Source organism: Sus scrofa, chromosome 8 (assembly GCF_000003025.6).
Source record: "Sus scrofa isolate TJ Tabasco breed Duroc chromosome 8, Sscrofa11.1, whole genome shotgun sequence".
NCBI classification, from domain to species: domain Eukaryota; kingdom Metazoa; phylum Chordata; class Mammalia; order Artiodactyla; family Suidae; genus Sus; species Sus scrofa.
The window spans coordinates 103,812,576-103,827,881 of NC_010450.4; positions in this window are offsets into that span (position 1 = coordinate 103,812,576).

The window sequence follows — 15,306 nt, forward strand, 5'->3', positions numbered from 1 at the left end:
AGGGAGTGGGGTGGATTGGGAATTTGGGGTTAATAGATGCAGACTATTGCCTTTGGAATTGATTAGCAATGAGACCCTGCTGTGTAGCACTGGGAACTATGTCTAGTCCCTTATGATGGAGCATGAAAATGTGAGAAAAAAGAATGTATACATGTATGTGTAGCCAGGTCACCATGCTGTACAGGAGAAAAAAAAGATAAAGTATTGGTGAAATAATAAAAAAAAAAATTTTAAAACAAAAATTTTAAAAGTAGAAATATGAACAATTCTTATTCATCTATATACTATAATATCTCAACTGAATTAATTTAATAGGAAATACTTGTATTGCTGTCTTTTATATAGCCCAATGCCCTTATTTCAGAAATGAAGAAATTAAGACTCATAAAGATTAAGCCACTTGCCTAAGACTACATAGAATATTAGTAAAAGGAGCAAGAAAATAAAAAAAAGGAGCAAGACCATGCTACTAATTAAGACTCAGAAAGCCTCTTCATCTTGCCTTGACTTTTCTATTATTAATATAGGACTTAATGGTTGTTTTAAGAGCTCCTATAATAGGTGAGCTATTTAAATTACTTACCAATTTTTACCTTATGAAAGTAAAGCTAAGTTTCTATTTTACAATTTGGGAAAATGTCAGTGGTTTTTAAAAAGTGAGTTTTTATTTTATCATGATAACCGTAACCCCAAATATCATGTCCTCACACTGTATTTGAAGACACAAATGTGTTGGAGAAATTGTGACTCCCAATAATTCTTCTAAATCACCAGGTTATAATCACTTTCTTTCTTATACTCCCAACACCTCAGCCTTTCTAAGTTGTTTCTCTAGAAAATATGATGACTCTAAAATAAAACAAATCTCTGCCTTTTCCACCACTGTGCACTGAGCCTCCAATTGTATATGGAAGAAACATGCCACCCAGCTGACTCCCAAATTTATATCTCTAGCCTGGACTTCGCTCCTGAACTCCACATTTAAACAATTACAGACTACTTGACACCTTCACCTCGATGTATAACAGACATCTGTGTTAGCCTGCTCCAAACTAAGTTCTGGTTGTTTCCCTCAAAATTTTGTACTACCCTTAGCCTCCCTTTTATCTGGGTTGTTCTTTTTTTTTTTTAATCCTTAATATTTTTATTTTTTAAGACCCTGGATGAATGTTTCCTATTATCTGGCTCTCCTGTCTCTAAATATATTAACATAATATTCTACAGTATGACTTTGTCCTTTCAATATCTGGAATCTCAGCAGGTCTCTTTCTCCTATCTGTGCTTTTGCTGGGTCTTGCTGTTTCCCAGTATGCTGGAAAATATTTGTATACCACTCATTACACTATTTTGAAGTTACACACCAAGGCATACCAGTTGGGTATGATGGAGCATTGGCTGATCTTGTCTCTTTAGTGGTTTCTAATCTTTAATCTTGAGGAAATTACAGCAAGTCACAGGCATCTATCTATCTTCCTTTATTACATTGTTTGTGATTATACTAGTCACTTATTCATCAGCTATTTGGTAGAGTCAGTGTGTTTCTTAATGTTTTGCTATATTGTGGGTTTGCCGTACAATGTTTCCTTATGCCGTGGGTGCGGCCCTAAAAAGACATAATAATAATAATAATAATAATAATAATAATAGCAACAAATTAGCAGAAAATTACTCATTATTAATAAAGAAATGCTTATTAGGATACTATTTTCATTATACAACTGGCAACTATAAAATATTTTCTTCAATATTAAAATTGGTGACTTTTTAAAGAAAATGGGAAATTTTATAAATTATTTTTGAGTAATCGTGTTAATTTTTCCAAAAACTTTAAAAATCAATTCTTGAGTCAATCAACTTTTAAATCAATTTTTAAAGTTTTCAGAAAAATTAAAACAATTACTCAAAAATAATTTATAAAATTTCCCATTTTCTTTAAAAAGTCACCAATTTTTTTAAATTAATTAATTAATGAATTTATTTATTTATTTTGTCTTTTTTTTTGCCATTTCTTGGGCCGCTCCCGCAGCATATGGAGGTTCCCAGGCTAGGGGTCGAATCGGAGCTCTAGCTGCCAGCCTACGCCAGAGCCACAGCAACGCGGGATCCAAGCCGCGTTTGCGACCTACACCATAGCTCATGGCAACGCCGCATCGTTAGCCCACTGAGCAAGGGCAGGGATCGAACCCGCAACCTCATGGTTCCTAGTCGGATTTGTTAACCCGCAACCTCATGGTTCCTAGTCGGATTTGTTAACCACTGCGTCACTAACTTTAATATTGAATAAAATATTTTATAGTTGCCAGCCTTAAAATGAAAATAGTATCCTAATAAGCATTTCTTGGGATGGAAATCCTATAAAATTAGATTGCGATGATCACTGTACAACTATAAATGTAATAAATTCATTGAGTAATAAAAAAAGGAAATAAAATTTTGTTTGCGTTCATATTTATGAATCATGACTGTTCATATTTTGCTATTCATGATAGCAAATTATTTTAAAACAACCTAAATATACAGTAGATAATTTACCAATTAAAATTTGTTAGATCCAGGTATTGATATATGTTGTTTGTGTATTTCTTTTTTATCATTAAGAAATATGTTGAACTATTAGGTTCCAAAACAGTACTCACAGTTTGTCTTTATGTATACTTATCTTACGATTAGTTTTAAGGGTAAAATAGAATTGGATAGTAGGGGAATCTAATAAGCCTGGTAGCAAACCTGAAATGACCATTAACTTGCTATCTGGACATATTCATGACCCTAAAATTCCACTCCTCTGTAATCTAATGCAAATGTATTTCAGGAAACATGTATAGGAAAGTTCATAGCAGTGTTATTCCTAACAATCCCATTTATAATAGCATGTGTAGAAAAAACTGAAGCATATTCACATAACAACAAAAGTAAACAGAACAAAGCTACATAATTAGTATGACTCTCATAATACAGAGCAGAAGAAACATGACACATGCATACAATAGAAGTCTTTTTATTTAAGGCTTAAAAACCTAGTAAACCAAAGCCATATTACTTAGGCACACAAGCATATGTGGCAAAACCATGAACATAAATAGCAAAAGGAAACAATAACCACATAAGGATAGCAGCTACCTCTAGAGTAGAGGTAGGAGGTCGCTATAATTAATAATCCCATGGTTTCTAGAGTGTTTGCATTATTCTGCTTCTTGGCTTTGGTGGAGAAGAAAGGAACTGCAGGGGAGATCATTATAATTCTCACAGGAAAACATTATAATTATGCTCTAATCCACACATTTATACTTTTACGCTTTATTATTTCACAATAAAATAAGGATTTCTAGAAGTTGGCATTTAGTTCTCTATAGAAGTATCCAGGTCTTTGATAATCTGATTAATGGGCTCTAACATATGATGGAATAAGAAGAAATGAGTTGACCTCCTTCAGAGCCTCATTCCATTCTGAGGTTCTGTTCATCTAATCTACTTATCTCCTGTTATAGGGAATATACTTGATTTTTCCTAGTACTGGGATGCATTTTGCTGTACTATCCCAACTCGTTGGCATTGTTGCTGTTGAGATTAACGTGAAGCATTTACAAAGCAGATGGCCAGCTTCACAGACCCAGATGTGACCTGAACTTATGACCTTATTAGTACCTATAGTAAATAACTGAAGTAACTAACTCAAGCTAGTCCTAAAAGGAATGGAGTGAATAACAAAACATAAGGAAAATGGGAATGCCTTTTAAAATAATTAACTGAAACATCTATTAGTTCTGTAATAAGAAATAAAGAAATGGATTAAGAAAGTCAAGATGGAAGATTTTTATATAGAGTTAAACTAAAATATTGAGTTTTACCTTTCATTTGAGCAAAAGAAAGAAAAGAAAAATTGAAAAAACTAAGCATCATCTTTATATGTGAAGTATAGCACATTTTTATCATCTCTCTATAAAAGAGCCAGAGAGAAAGGAAAGCAGAAATATTAGTAACTATAAGTTATTCCTTAGAATAACTTGAAAAAACAGAATTTAGATTATATATTTATATTTTTAAGTTAATAGTTAAAAATTTTAGTAGAAAATACATGCAAAAGAATATGACATTATATATTCTATATCAACTATTATTTAAATTTAAAAATAATTCTGTAATTAAACTTCAAAATAAGCGTAAATGCCTCAATACTTCAATATTTTAAATGAGCTATCTCTGGAAAGTGTGCTTTTTTATATAAAATACTAAAATCATTTTTAATTTTTGGCTTTGTTAAATAAAATTATGGCTGAGAATCTTGAGGACATTTTCTTAAATGGAAAATCTCAAAATTTAAAACAATTTGCTGCTTCTTATACATATTAGACTGATAATTTCTTCTCCAGAAGAGACTGTTTTTCTGACCATTGGCCAAATTTTTATCCATTTCCATCCTCTCCCAATTTCAAAATGCTGAATCTCTTTTGTATTTGTACATTGCTAGGATAGAAAAGTCATTTTTTTCCTTATTTGAAATTATTTAAACATGTTTGCTTTAGAGTTAGCCTTAGTTTAGCTTTCAGCTCCCCCCACCACCTTTGATGTAGAAATGGTGAAAGGTAGAATAAACCCTGAGAATGAATCCCACTTCTGTAACTTTAAATATTCAGAAATGGACAATGTTCCTTTTCAAGGCAATGACCCTTCCTGATTTATTTGCTTCTCCTTCTGGATTTATCCATGTGGGAAAACTGCCAAAGCTCATTTGTCTTTTCCTGCCTGTATCCTTCTGTCATGAGATTGAAGCACTTTGTTCTGCAAAAGTATTTTTAAAAGGTGACAAGCCTTTCCCTGTGGAACATTTAAATAATAATAAAAACCACTTTTAATTAGGATCTGGAATAACTGCTAAGAAGAAAGTGGGAATGGAGCATAGCTCTCCACAGCTCTCCCAGTAGATTGATTTCATGTTTCTTAGGTTATCCCTGGCTACACTAGAACATACCTCTGGTACACTGAAGTTTGTTTTTTTTTTTTTTTTGAGAATATCCAGCTCTTGCTCGCTCTCTCTTTGCAAGGCTAAACATTCTCTTTATTAAGGGCTGTGAGGATCACATTTCATTGTTCCCTGTACTATTTACCAAAACATTTGTTTTAGCTCTTGAAATCACTGTTCCTCTCACTATTTAATTTAGAACATCAAGAAAACAGAATAGTCGGATATTTTTAATCATCCTAATATTTGAAGCAAGGTCTTACTATATGCATAGTTAAATATTTAGAATATTTTTGTTGGGAGAAATAAAACAAGATTATATAATTCATCTTATCCATTTTATGGAATAGGAAACCAAGGTCAAGAGACACAAAGTAGAGTATTTAGTATGACAGTACTAAATCTCTTTGGTTTTCCTCGCAATATACTTATTTGATGAGTAATAATCTAAGGCTTCATAATAATTTTTTGTTTCAAGATAATAATAAAGGGAAGATAAAAGATCTTGAACATAATTTAGACTGAGGAAATTCAGAAAGAAAATCAATCAAATTTGGCATAATTTCATATTACAGTGTTATGAAAAACATTACTCAAAAATTTGCTTTTTTCTTTATGAAGAGATTAATTTACAAAAAGTTCCTTATCTCCTCTTAATCTCTCCACTTGCACATATCTTATGTCCCAAGCACAAGAAGGAATGCAAATGATGCCTTATCTATAAGACTTCCCCAACACCCCAATGTGTTCTTTCATTACACTCCATACTTATATCTATTCATATTGTACTGTAACTATTTGTTCATATTTCAGTTTTCTCTATAAAAACATAAGTTCTCCCAGGGCAAGAAACATATCATACATTTTTGTATCTCTGATAACAACACTATGGTAGTCTTTTAATTAGTATTTGTGAAGTAAATCAATATATGAATGATGGCTTCATGGTAAGTTTCCAAAGTATTCTAGAACTTTCTACACATAGATTTGTTTCCAAAGTATTCTCAGTGTGAATGAATACACCTATTGAGGTTGTAGAATAATAAGCCACCCATTTTCCCTCACTTTACCCCCTGAATATAACCATAATTTCAGCTTCCAAAGAGGATTATTGTAAGGCAATCACTTAGTAATTACACCCGAGCAAGCTATGGAATTTCAAATAGAGATATATTTAGGTTCACAACCCCCTTTATTATGCTGTCAAATTATTTCCAGTATGTTTCAAAGCCAAATAAAATGCATTAATTGATATTCCGATGGTTTAAAAGAATGAATGTCGCCCTCAAAATTTTAATGAGCTACCAGGGAATAACAAAGGCCCAAAGGAGTAATATATAGAATGAATATTAACAATAACAGCCAATAAAATATTTTATGCAGTTGGCGTTTCACAACATAACAGAGATATGAAGAAATTAGAAAGGGTGTAAAACAGAATCACAATGCCTAAAGATAAGAAATTAAAAACTGGAATGCAGAAGAACTGTAAAAATAATAACATGGGAAAATATGCCTACATAGTTTCTTTTGCTAACACATGCAAAACTAAAGAATATGATTGCAAGAGGATTTATTTAGGCATACAGAATTTACCAGTAAGATTATGGGAGTGCAGGGTGTTCATGGTTTATTAATTTTCGTAGCTTTCAAAATACTGAATGAACATTTAGTATTTTTATAATCTTATGAAAATAAATAACTAGAGAAACTGTTCAGTACTCATAGTTCTTAAGCACTGAAACATTTTACTGAAAGAGGTTCTGAAATATCTATCCCTGGAGACTATTATAAATAGGATAGAGACAGATTAGTTTGGAATAGGTCAAGTAGAACTTGCTTAAATGGTGACCTCTACATCTGCCTTCCATTCATAATGCCTATGATTGATCCTAGGTGTTGTTTAAAACAGAAAAATTGCTATTTTTAAGGAAACATAATCTAGCATGCAATGGAAACAGATTTTTGTTTGGGAAACTAGTAAAATCTATAAATTCATATCTCACTACACTATCAAATAAATCTTTTTTTCTCTTGTTTTCTGAGATTTCTCTAAATTTCAAATTATCTTTCCCTTTTCTCCCTTTCAATAAATATCTCCTTTGAGGAAACTCTGAAAAAATATACATATTTTATTATATTTAACATTATTTGATTGATTATTTAATGCAAATTCCTATAAGGTACAAGCATAACCAGAGAACTGATAAGTGGTCTCAGCCATGCATAAACCTAAATTTATAAAACAATGAGCATAAGAAAAAATGTCATGAACCAAAAAAAATATTTACCAACATCCCAACCATTACCCAATGGAGAAAAATACAAGAATAAAAAAGTTAAAAAAAAAATTCTGAAGGAAAAAAAAAAAAAAGGAGTTCCCATCATAGCTCAGTGGTCAATGAATTTGACTAGGCAGCATGAGGTTGCAAGTTTCATTCCTGGCCTCTCTCCGTGGGTTAAGGATCTGGCATTGCCATGAGCTGTGGTGTAGGTCGCAGATGTGACTCCAATCCCACGTTGCTGTGGCTGTGGCATAGGCTGGCGGCTACAGCTCCAATTGGACCCCCTAGCCTGGGAACCTCCATGTGCCACAGCGGCCCTGGAAAAGACAAAAAGACAAAAAATAAAAATAAAATAAAATAAGAATTCTGGTCAGCCTCAGGCAAAGAAGGTAAGCATAATCACAGTCTGAAGGAGGGTGGCAGACGAAGCGATTTGCTTTTTGACGCATGTGAAAAAAAGAAAGAAAACATAACAGAGGTTGGAAATCAAAAGGAATATTGAATAGAGTGTTCACACTTCATCATAAAGGTGAGTTTGTTAAAAGAGTAGAAGTTTGTGTTCAATATCCCCTTTCCCTAGTTTTATTTTAGCGTCCCATCCCCAATCTTAAGAGTTTTCATGCCACCACTCACCATTTACTCACTGACCAAAAGTCAAATTGGCCTCTTACTGTCCCATAACATGCCCACCCATGTTCCCACCTTACAGCATATATATGTGGCATTCTCTTAGCCTGGAATACTCTTCCCTCAGATAGACCCATCACTAGCTCCCTTGGTTCCCTCAGATCTTAACTGAAGTATCTTCTTAGTGAGGTTTTTCCCTAACCACTATTTAAAATTGCAAGCACACTCTCCTAAATTGCCAGTTCTCTTCCCCTGCTTTATTTTTCTCCAAAGCACTTATTAGTACTAACATGTTACATATTTTACTATGTATTTACATCTATGTATTTGTTTCTGGTCTCACTAGAATATAAATTTCATGAGAGCAAGCTATTTGTATCTTTTGTTCCTTTTCTGTACCTCTTGTTCTTAGAAGAGAACTGTCTAGTAATTGTTCACTATCTGTTTGTTGAGTGGATCAATAAAATAAAACCCCTGAGAAATATTATGGTATCATGTTTGTGGTTAAAAACCCAATGACAGTAATGGTTTCAGAAGGAGAAACAACCAGCATAAATTAGTAATCAATGTTATGCTCATACTTCATTTTAGAGAACAGCTATGTGTCCTTGCACTGGGTTAAGAATCTGACTGCAGCAGCTTGGGTCACTGCAGAGGTGTAGGTTCGATCCCTGGTCTGGTACAGTGGGTTAAAGGAGCTGACATTGCTGCATTAGCTTTTTTTCTACTGCCTGCCTTTTCCTTTTTAAATGTCAGATCTAGTCTTCTATGTTTGTTTTTATCTCTCTGTCTTGACGAAGGCACCCTTAGACTACATGGTTAACCTTGACTGACCACTCATATTTAAAAGTAAATCTTTCAAAAATTGACTGGATGTTCCGTGTCTAGAGTTGGTGATTCTTAACTTAGGGCCTCATTATAAGGTCCTCATGGGATAAGCCATTCCCCCACCCCCACTTTTTTTTTAACTGTATGGATCCCTCTATATCAGCATCTAAAAGTTGTTTTTCTGTGACAATTCAGATAATAATACTTTCATTTATCCTTGGGGACACAGGATTTACTGCCTGCTCACATTTTAGAATTTGAATAGTTGGAAAAAGCACTTTATGTTGGAAATTATTTTATTTTATTTTTTTCTTTTTAGGTCCACACCTGCAGCATATGGAGGTTCCCAGGGTAGGAGTCGAATTGGAGCTGTAGTTGCTGGCCTAAGCCACAGCCACAGCACTGCCAGATCTGAGCCGCATCTGCAACCCACACCACAGCTCACAGCAATGCCAGATCCTTAACCTACTGAGCAAGGCCAGGGATCGAACCTGCATCCCCATGGATACTAGTCAGTTTTGTTTCTGCTGAGCCATGACGGGAACTCCTTAATTACAAAATTTAAAGATGTCACACCTATGGCTAATGTTTCTTACCAGCCAATCTGAAAATAGTCACTCTCACATTATGTTATTTTTAATTTTCTGCATAATTCTCATCACTATCTGATAGTTTTCTTGTTTACTTGCCTATCTCTATCCCTTTCTAGAATGGGACCTGAGATCTCATCTGTTTTGTTAACTTCCTAGTACACAGTAAGTAGCTAACAAATGTCTATTAAGTGAATAAATGATTATATGAGCAAATGGAATCTGAACTCCCTAGTAATAAGTTTCTCCAAAGAAAAAAAAAAATGTAGGTTGTAGGAGAATTGGGAAGTGAGGACAGAATTGCCTGACTCACCAGTTGCATCTTCTGTCTCTTCCACTCCAGTTTCCAAAACCAATGTCCATATGTTTAGCCCAGCATCTTGAGCACACTGTCTGGTAAGGTTTATGACCCCAAATTCTGCACCTATTTGGTTCTCCATGCACAGATTGGTGGCTTTCATAGTTATCCATTCTACATAGCTACTCCGGTACCATTCACTCCTCTATGGGCTCTGCCTTCTTGCTCTTCTGTTAATCCTGGAGAGTTTATATTTCTTTCATCCCATTTATGTTGTTTAAGCAGGAGTATCACAGATGATCTAAACGACTGAGTTCTCTCCATCATCCTTACCTAAAATCAAGTTATTTTAATATGGAAACTGAATGGGTTTTTTTTCTTCTTTTCTTTGTCTCACTATAAGGAGTGATTCCCATTTATTCACATCCCTGCATCCAAAATGATGTTTTATAGTTGCAAATATAATTATGTTGTAGATTCTTGATTCTCTTGAAATACTTTAATGGCTCTGCATAGCTTTTAGGATGGGAGGGGGGCGGAATTCATATAGAGCATGCCTGCATTGTCTAGCCTGCCTCTCTGGTCTCAGCTCTCATAGTCCTGTACAACAGGGCCTATTTTTTTTTTTTCCTTTTCTTTTTAGGCTCTCACACAACCAAGCTCTCCTTTGCCATAAGACTTTCATTTCATGTACTTTTAGCCCTACTTCAATGTCAGTTCCTCAGGATACCCTTCCCTGACCTTTCAGTCTAGGTAAACTTCTTTGAGTCTCCCTCTGAACACTTATGTTTTAAGTGTAATAGTACTCTCATGGCTGCAGTTGATTTTTAATTGGGCAATTATTTCACTACGACTAGTATGAGAGAGAGATGTTAATATGCTCACAGCCTAGCCTAGTACTTGACATGATATAGGTTTTTGTAAATATTTTCTGAATGAATAAATGAATAAATTCAATCAAGTACAAAGAGCTATGAAAAGACAAGAGGCAAGCCCATACAAAGCAGAGAGATCTTTGTCCTTTCAATCCTTACATTGTTTATTGGCATCTAGCATGATTACACATCCTGCTCTAGCCTTGGCCTGTAGGAGAATGTGGTACCTTTATACACAGTCTTACCATTGAGTGGTATTTTTTCTTGACTTTTGCTCTCTATAGATTTGATTCAAAGAAGACACAGGTTTTAAAACTCCAGAACTATATTTGTCCTTTTGTGGGAACCAGCAACAAAATAAAACTAGCCCTAAGTCTTCTAAATTGTTCAATTCTACCATTTCCACTATTACGCACCATTGGTCCCTCAAGAAAAGACTTATTATTTTAATGATTTCTGAGTTCAAAAAATGGGTCTAGGGTGGCCATATCGGTATATCATAATAGTGAATTAATTCTCATCTTCAAAAAATAAAATCTACTCTTAATTCCATAACTGGATGTAGAAGTCAGGTTTGCCCTAGTATATCATCATAAGAGTTCATACCATCATATCAGGCTGTCAACAATGTCATACTTTATCTACTAGATTTTGAGAAAAGCACTGATAACAAGAATTCTTATGAAGGTATGAGCTATAAGGTATAGCATTAGAAAGTGAGTCATTATAAGCTGACCTTGAGGAAAAAAATATAAAGAAAGCATATATAACGGTGGCACTTAATTAATGGTTTTGTGCTATATGAGGAAAATGAGCATAAGGCACTCATTCGACCCTTTATGAACACTCTTTCTCCTTCATCTCACCCTTTAGCAATCCATCCATGAGTTAAGTAGGCGAACCCAAAGGAAAAGTCACTGGATGCTCTGTCAGCCATAATTTTGTGGAAAATGCTTTTTCTTTTTCTTTACGCAGATAAAAATACAATCAAGAGAGAGAATCAGTCCTCAGGTTTGAAATTCCCTCATTGAAAAAGATGATTTTCTTATGGCAAAGATTTTGGATGGTCAAGTGTTTACTACAATATGAAATGATTGTACAAAATGGCATCAAGAAATGAAAAAAGTGGCAAGGACTCTTACATTCTTGGTTTCTGTTTCTGTAATTTTCTAGGAAGAAATGAGATGTAGAAAACTGAAGTTGCTAAAGGAAGTGTCTGTTTTTAGCTACATACCTGTTATTTTTAATTGATAATTATTTTTTTTTAATTAACAGACACATTCCTAGGGTAATTATCTCCAGAATTTTTCCTCAATTACAAGGCAATCTTTCTTGGACATTGACTTGAATATATCAATGTGTAACTTATGTTAGATATAAGTCTGAGGTTAATACTTTGACAATATCATTAGTATATGATAATGCTATACTCTTGTGAGACAGAATTCTTTCCGTTTCAAAACACATGCTTGTAAATTAATTATATTGGAATAATATTCAATGCTTAAAACATATTTTAATAACGTAAAGCATATACTGGGCATGTTTGAATGCAATTGGCCTATAATCAGATAAAAAGAGATACTTAATTTGAGAGCTCATTTTTGTGCTATAGATGCATTTGTGTAATGCTCTTAGTCCGATTTGAACACTTACCTATGAAATCACAAAGATCATTGAGGTAGGTTTCTTTGTTTAGCCCTGAAATTCTGCAGAATGCATAACTTTGACAATTATAAGAGCAAAATAAACTGTGTTTGGTTTGTGAATTTTATGTTGCAGTTAAATAAGAACATGGTTCTTGAGTTCACCAGGGACTTGCAGGCCACTCCATCATTTTCCCTTGCTGTCTGACATCTTAAAGGAAAGTTACAGTGAAGATGAAAGAACTTACTCCAAGGAAAACTCCAAGGTGAGTATCAAATGCTATCAACCCTCGAGGAAGGTGAGGTATTATTTCTATGTATATTTTTTCTGATAGAATTCTGCCTTTATAGGAACACAAAACCTAAATAATCTGAACATTGGGGTGCCCCTGCAGTGATATTTTACCCAAATGCAGTGCATCATGAGAAAACTAATTAACTTAGACTTCACTGTATCTATTCCCAGAAGACTTAGCTCTCTTGTTGTTTGAGTAGAATAATTAAAGAAAAAATAAAATTTCCCCAAAGAGAACAATTTTGGGTTCTATTACTGTAAAACAGAAATGAAGTAAATTGTTACCTTGGAAAGAAATGAACTGCAAACTCTTTCCATCTGTTTATTTAGGAAGGAAGGCAGGTTACCTCATCCTCACTGCCACAGATGATTATTAGCTCTTTTGTTCTGGCTTCTGCAACATGGAGGACTGCTCATCTGTCAACAGCTTCACACACCAGGCTAGGCTATGCCCATCCTTGCCAAATGATGAGTAAGTGAAGTATGATGCCCCAGACTGTGGACAGTAGTGAGCTAATGTCAGCTACTCAGGCAGTTTTGTTGCATGTTTAACTGAAGCACAGAGAAGTACATGAGAGTTTAAACCTCAAGGGAAATAGCCAATCACCGAATCTCCAGCTCAAAGCTTGAAATGTCATCCCCAATAAATCAGTTGTTAGGGATCACAGAATATTTTTTAGCTTTTATTCCGGAATTGGCTAGAGATTGGTATAACTTGAAGAAACCAGAGCTTATCACACACTCCATCAAATTCACTTTTGTAAGTGAGATAACCAGTGGATAAACTCTGTCATGGGTGGCCAAAGTCCTGTTAATTGGACAGAACACCTAGATGTGCGTAGAAGATAAATAATTTTTCTAAATTAGAAGCAGTTTCATAAAAATAAAGTCGACTCTGCAAAAACCTTTGAAAAGTTCTGATCTCTTTTCACCAAGTCCCATGAATTGCAGGACTTTCTGGAGTTGTTAATTTAAGATAATAGGAAAAGTTAGTGAACCTGATGTCTCTGATTTACATTTTAGGCTATGAGTAAAAATATGTAAAAAAACAAACTCACCACCCACATTTAGAATGACTGACAAAAGTAAATATAGGAATCAAGGAGATTTCTGAAGGATAAAAAAAAATTTACCCTATTTTCCTACTTGTTTCAAAAACATTTTTAAAAATTGTTTTGTTAAGCATTCTTAACAATGCGCATTCAAAAAGCATTCAATAAGCACTCTTATCTGAGAGTGGCAGTAACTTGGGATGACCAGTTTTGACTTGATGACAGAAAGTAGGTTAGCAAGTTTTTGTCTCCACAAACATTCTGAAACTCATGAAGAAAGATGTGAGACTCTACATGGCAGCCTAAAGTTACACAATTTTGGTCAACTCATAATACATGAGAATTAGTGTAGTGCTTTTGATACTGCTCCTTAAGGTCAGATTACAAGGAAGGCTGACATTAAAATTCTGTTTGAGCCATATGTCAACTCTTCCTTCATGGCTCAAAACATGAAACAAGTTTTCGACCTTCAAAGAATTGAACAAAAACATCATATGTCTTTGACATTTCATGCTCAATAGACATTGCTTTCTGTTTTTCTGTTCTTAATTTTGGCAACATTTTATTATTTGAAGCATGCTACTCATGGGACAATGTTCTTTTGCTTTTGCTCTCAAAAGCAAGGACACAATTAATTAATGTAGAAAATAGAATAAAAACCACTGCTGGCAATATATAACTTAAGCAGGATATGTTAACTTCCAAAGACAAAAACTGAAGAAAAGCCATAGAATGTTTGGCTATCTGCCTCCTTGGGAGATGTGGCATGGAATCTAACACATTCCAAATATATTCTTTAATTCAAGGATTTAAAGTTAAATTCTGGGTTCTCAAGTAACATGTTTTAAAAGAATGTTCCTGTGGACTCTGGGGTGGGCTTCATCTCACCATATGGTACAACCCATTCAACGGGGCTCAGTGGCAGATACAGCCGCACTGTGCTAACAATGCCATGTCCTAGCTGAGGGACTATTTTTCTTCCACTCACCCAGAAGAGAGGGCTTAATCTGGACTCTGAGCCCTCAGGATAGGGTCATTAAATCAGAGTACAGACAGAGAGAAAAAATAGAGTCAATTTTTACTTTCTGAGTTTTAATTGACTCTGGAAATATATAGGGAAGCAATAGTTTTAAAGAAAAAGATTTTTTGAATCTCAATAGGCCAGATGCTTAAGGAATCAAAGCATAAAGTTAATGCCAAAAAGAACACATTTGGAAGAATACATGAGATATAATAACAAATTTTTTTTACTCCAGTGATTTTAAAATATCGCTCTGAAATAGAAATGAAGCTGAATTTGAGAAACATCTAGTGTGAGAAGGTGATGTAGCCTCTGAGATGAGGTAAACATGGGTCAGCAGAACCCTCTTAGGTTTGGGGTCCAAAAGTAGAGGGGACTTTGCCCTACTTCACATTATGACCCCTGGAGGTGGCAGCCCTGTAGGACACTCACCCCATTACATAGTGTGCAAGCTTTAGCATAGAGATGGCTAAATGGACGACACTGCTAGAGACAGAAACATTTTGTTTATCACAATCCAGGTGTAGTGTGCTAGAGAAGGACAACATTTTATAAGCAACCCCCCCAAATGGGGGTGGAATTTAAATGAGAAAGAGCTGATGAATTGAAGATGCCTCAAATGGCAGATGATGGGATTGCAGAAATAAACACAGCTATCATCACAAACAAGATAGGGAACTGGATGTCATCTTGGAGGACTGAGAGTGACCAGGAACTGTCACTGGACCATAGACCATGACATGTCAACAGATGCAAGGATGGATAGATGCCACATGAGGGCCAGGCTCTCCCAAAGTAGTTCGTCATCCTGGGAAGAGGAGGAGAAGGA